The following is a 5,843-nucleotide window of genomic DNA, read 5'->3' on the forward strand; positions in this document are numbered from 1 at the left end:
AAACATAATGTGAAGTTCATTTTCCTCGTGAATGTTACAACATGGGCAGATTTTGTCGATACCCTTTAGCCATTTACTAGTGAATGTTCTTGTAGGCAGAGTACCTAGCCTCCATTGTACAAACAGTTTCCTCGCGAAGATGGGAAAAATAAAATCCATAAAAGTTTCAAATACATAGGAATTTTTGGATTCCAGGATACGATCTGTAAGAGTGCCACTATTTTGTGCGTTCAGCAGGAGTGCTAGTCTGTTGTCTTTGTATGTTTGGACAAAACTTTTGCGCGAAACCCTTCGGCAGCCGTGTTCAGGGTCCACCCAAAGCTCAGATAGGTTCATGGAGTACAGTTCCTTTTTTACAAAAGCGAGCCAGGGGATTTTATCACGTTGATTCAGGTTCATGACATGAATACGGTCCTGCCTGTAGTGAAAAAGATCATTAGGGGACCAAAGTCTATGCCAGAACCTCACAGGCTTTGACTCTAACTCCTCAGCAATGGAGGGGAGGCCCATGTCTAGTCTCAGAGGCAAGAGCGGTGTGCCTCGAGGAAGAGCCAAGAGGCGTCTGAAAAAGTTATTTTCCACTCTTGCTAATTCTTGGCCTGCTTTATGCCCCCATAATTCGCTCCCATAAGTTGCGGCTGCCTTAGCTTGGGTTTGGTACACTTGAAGCACTGGACTGATAGGCTTGTAAGTTGAGGTATTTACTACCTTCAGAATTGCGCCCGTCAGCTGGGACAGTTTTAGCCGCGATCTTACTATTTGGGGATCCCATGATAAGTTTTCCTGTAACGTTACTTCCAGGTACAGAAAAGTTGTTACCCTCTCAAGGCTGGCAGTACCCAAAGTGGGAGTAGGTCTGGCTTTTTTTGGTGGATTGAAAATCATGAATTTGGTCTTTTCTGTGTTGATCTCTAGACCATGTTGTTTTCAGAAAAGACCAAATCCATCCAGAATCCTCTGGATCCCCATCGGGGATTTTGAAAGCAGGAGAGTATTGTCAACAAACATAATTGCCGGCACCCTCCTGCCTGCCAGGCGTGGGGCATCATTATCTTTAACATTTTCCAGGTGGGATATAACGTTGTTAACCCCATCGATGCTCATGACGAGCTCAGCTTGTCATGAGGTACACCTCTCGTACACTCATGACGAGCTGAGCTCGTCATGAACAATGGGATTTCCAATTCTACAGCACCGGAGGAGAATAGCATCAGCATCGATAGTGTTATTAAAGAGGCAAAACAGGGTCGGCGCCAATACGCAGCCCTGCCTCACCCCTCTACGAACAGGGAACCTTGATGAGAGGCTGCCATCCCTCCCGCTCCTGACCTGCGCATAGTTGTTATCGAGGAGCCTAATCATAATACTTAATATCTGAGCGGGTACCCCTAGCTTTTCCAAGACCTCCCACAGTTTCTTACGTGGGACCAGGTCAAAGGCTGACTTCAGGTCCACGAACACCATGTACAGCCTTCCCCCCTCTATCCCTACCGTCTTCCAGTAGAGCAGAACGAGGCGGAAAATCTGATCCATGGTGGACGTATTTTTCCTGAAGCCAGCCTGGAGGGGACTCAGGATATCATTAGCTTCCACCCAGTCTAGCAGGTGGTTCAGGATGAGGCGAGCGAATAGCTTTTGGGGGACATCTATAAGGCTGATCGGCCTGTAGTTGGCTGGGAGCAGAGGAGAGCCCTTCTTATATATAGGTACAATCTCTGCCCCCAGCCAAGAACAGGGGATCGCCATACCTCCTAAGATGGCATTAAAGAGAATGAGGAGGTACGGGCCCCAGATCTCAGGGTGGTGTCTAAAGAGATCCCCAGGTAGTCTATCTAAGCCGGGGGCCTTCCCCATCGCCAACCTCTCCATTGCATTCACCACCTCGCCAAGGGTAAATTCCAGGACCGGTTCCGAAGAAGCAGAGACCTTGTGCGCCACAACGTCAGATAGTAGGGTAATGTCTTGATATAATGACCCGAAATGGGCCTCCCAAACCGAGGGGGCAATATTAGGCTCCACTGCGGATTTGGGTTCCCCTGTCCCAGTATTCACCAGGGCCCAAAATTTCCTAGAGTCTTTAGCATCTAGAGCATCAATTTAATAAATGGTCCCCAGATAGAGGACGTATCAGATATTAAACTGATAAGAACAGATACTACACATGATCTTAGCCAAAAGGCCAAGAAGATTCCCTTGCAGGAGCGAGCTTTGAAAAAATCTGATTGTAATTAACAGATGGTCCCTGCTCACTCCCGCAGGGGAAACAGGAGCAGACCCCCTCCTCTCTCCCCTCCCCCTGCGGCCTCCTCCTCTTTCAGCGAGAGGCGATGCGCTTGTACCATTTCTTTTCGGTTTTGTGAACATCCGTCGGCGCATGAAGCTGCATTTGTAAACCTGTTTACCTGTTGATATGTACCATCTATTTTCCTTCTGCAAACCCAGAGCCCCACCCTCCAACCCGCAGCCCTACAAAACGCCTGGGCAAAAAAACATTATTTTACCTGCAGAAGGAAAACAGAAGGCGAGATAGCAGAGCGCCAGGATTGCCAGGGTTATTGTGCCCCAGCGCCCCCTGAGCAGCGACGCCAGACGATGCGCCATCTCAGGCCGGTGGATCTGGGTCCCGAGTGAGAAGAACTTTGCCCAGGACCTTGGCGAGAGTAGCAGCGAATGTTTGACTTTCTGTTTTTGCGAATGTTTGACTTTCTGTTTTTGCGCCCGTCGCTGCTTGGGATACCCAGAGAGCCCTGTAAGGTGGCATTCTGACCGCGTCTGCCAGCAACGCCCAGAACAGATAAAGTGATACCAAAGGGGATGATGGATGGAGCGTTTGAGCAAATCAAACACTCACCCCCAGTCAACTGATCTGGGTTTAATTGATCATCATTCTTTAGCTCACTCTACCACCCCAGTTCAGACATGGCCATAGGCAAATCAATCTGACCCTGTGCCTCATGGGAACAGTCTAGCCAGAACTGCCAAGACATGTCTTCCCTGGACCGAAAACGAGCATCCTGGGACTGCTTTCTGGCTAATCAGCCGTCATCAGCCAGGCTAGCTTGAATCCAGTAGCAAAGTGAGCAAGTGACCCACGTCTGGGCATACCCTGCCAACTTAGGGCGAACAAAGCAATACCAAAGGGGATGATGCATGGAGCGCTTGAGCAAATCAAACACCCACCCCCAGTCAACTGATCTGGGTTTAATCCATCATCATTTTTTAGCTCACTCCACCACCTCAGTTCAGACATGGCCATATGCAAATCCGTCTGACCCTGTGCCTCATGGGAATAGTCTAGCCAGAACTGCCAAGACATGTCTTCCCTGGACCGAAAACGAGCATCCTGGGACTGCTTTCTGGCTAATCAGCCGTCATCAGCCAGGCTAGCTTGAATCCAGTGGCAAAGTGAGCAAGGGACCAACGTCTGGGCATACACTGCCAACTTAGGGCGAACAAAGCGATACCAGGTAAAGTGGCATTCTGACAGACGTCAGCGAACTGTGCAAAACTACTTCACACGCAGCAGCTACTTATTTTTGTGTGACGTCAATTATGGTTCAATCTCCTCGTGTTTCGCTGGATGACAAGGGAGGCCTACAAATATATTGCGGTGCAGAACGTAGGGAACACTTTAATTCTGGCGTTAGCCAAGATCGTTTCATTTTACAAAGTTTACATGCATAATTTAGTTACTTACATGCCAACAGATACGATTAAGTCGGGATACTCCCGATTTTTTAAGCACAAAAATTTTTTTGCTTTATTTTGGCTGTCTCTTACCTGAAAATGCCTCTGCCTTAATAGAAGGTTAATGGGGAAATGCATTTCTGGATTTTTCATTTCTTGCTTTTCTGTTTTTCAGATGTTTACATGCATTTTAGAGGGATTTCAGACAGCTCTTTGCATCCTTTGGTCAAGTGCCCAATATAGTATACTGCAAGGGTCAGTGGATCAGCCTACTTCCACCACTGACTAACTTCACTTTGAGTGGTTGCATTTTTCTCTTTCACAGGGAACGCAACCACAAAGAAGGTAGTTCACGTCAGTGCCAGTGTTTTTGTTGGTACTTTATTATTACTTTAGTGCTGTCTTTGTGTTTAGTACCTGATATGATGGCAGGAAACTTTCTCTTAGCATTACAGGGGACATTCGCTCTCTATCAGTCCCTGCCTCCTGCTAAATGATGTTGTAAGTTCCTCTTGGAACTGCCTTCTTTTAAGTCTGGTGTTAGCCAATATCTTTTGATTTTACCAAGTTATATGTTGTGATGCGGCCCCGCTATCTTCCCCGCCCGGACTGAGCCCTCACAGAAACCTACCGCTATCGGGTGTACCCGCTGCAAGCCCCTTCGGTCATTCTCCTGTGTACAAAAACCGTCTCGGAACAGTAACCATGACAAGGAGACTCCCGCCGCTCTCTGTTTTGCAGGATCCAATCAGAGGTCGCGGTCGACAGGAAGCACTTCCTTCCGACCCCGGAAGTTCCATCCCGGAGGCAGCGGCAGAACAAGTGAAAAACGAACGTGAAGCCCAGAACGCCGTCGGAGCATCGTACTCGGACTGGCGCAGAAGACGGAGACGAGGCGAATCCCGAAGAAGACGTGTGGTCGGAAGATTGGTGGAGTCCCTGAGGAGGTGGCTGAAGAGCGTCCGCAACTCATTGGGAGAGTTGCAGCGGACCGTGTGAGTACTTATAAATCCCCTGAGAGTACGCTAGGTGCTCGTTGTATATACCGTGTAAAGTTCTCTGCCTCTCTTAGGCACGAACCACTTAGTTATAGCACTCTAGTTCTTGCACTGTAGGATATTTGTAAAGCACCCTCACTGTGTTGCAGCCCTCCCTTCACATACATATCTGCCACTCTTGCTGTATACCTATCCTTCGTCTCTTTTCCCGGCCCCTTCTTTTCCTCAAAGTACTCTTTTTCCTTCCCTCACTGCCCCGGTATCGGTGAAAGCAAACTCACAGAGTTTCCGCCGGACTAACGGTACCTTGTTTTCTCTTATTGCCCTCCGAGGTGCCTCCCCTACGTCGGACCCGGACAGAAGAACCCCAAGAACAGAACCGGACCCGAACTCCGGAGAAGGACTCGGACTATCCCTGGGAATCCCTATGTTTATGAACCTCCTGTTTCTTGACTCTTAAGTTGAATAAATACCGGCATAGCCCACTAGATCCGGCCTCCTTGCCTGATTTTCCAGCCCGCCGCACACCCACCATCACATATGTATAATATACGGTTGTATGGCATTACAACGCAGGCTTTTACCACGCGTGCCATTACAACGCTGTTTTTACAACGCAAGTCGTTACAACGACTTGCGCTGTAAGCGCTAGATAGTGGAATAGTTTCATTTTCTATTCCAACTCAAGCCCACGTTACAGTAGGGAAGCTGTTGGAATAGAAAATTAAACTATTCCCTATCCAACAGCGCCCTCCAGCGCAAGTCGTTGTAACGACTTGCGTTGTAATAGCAGCGTTGTAATGGTAGCATGTGGTAATACTTGCGTCATAATGGCTGTTACCCATAATATACTAAGGTAAAGGGGCTCTCTGCCTCCTCTGTTCATCCATTGGGCTACTCTTGTGCCATTTACATTTTGCTCTTGGTGCCCGTCTTCATTTTCTGGATGCACCAGTTTTGTTTGGTTAGCAGGATAGAACTCTAATTCCATTTTGTTCCCAAATGATGGCTGTTATGGGTCTTCCCTCATTACCCCCTTTCTCTGTCTTTCCTATACTTTGATATATTATCATCCATTTTGATTTTCATTGTCCTGTTCAGGCCGGGTCCTTTATTTATATGTTGTTTTCCCTTTCAACTTCAGCATTTACAAATAAA

The 5,843-nt window shown here is 47.9% G+C and overlaps 1 pseudogene; it reads right to left on the reverse strand.

Moving 5' to 3' along the window:
* Positions 1 to 2,068: 2,068 nt before the first annotated feature.
* LOC147717465 (U2 spliceosomal RNA) lies at positions 2,069 to 2,191 on the reverse strand (annotated as a pseudogene).
* Between the last annotated feature and the right edge of the window lie 3,652 nt (positions 2,192 to 5,843).

Source organism: Lissotriton vulgaris, chromosome 5 (genome assembly GCF_964263255.1).
Source record: "Lissotriton vulgaris chromosome 5, aLisVul1.2, whole genome shotgun sequence".
Lineage (NCBI taxonomy): Eukaryota > Metazoa > Chordata > Amphibia > Caudata > Salamandridae > Lissotriton > Lissotriton vulgaris.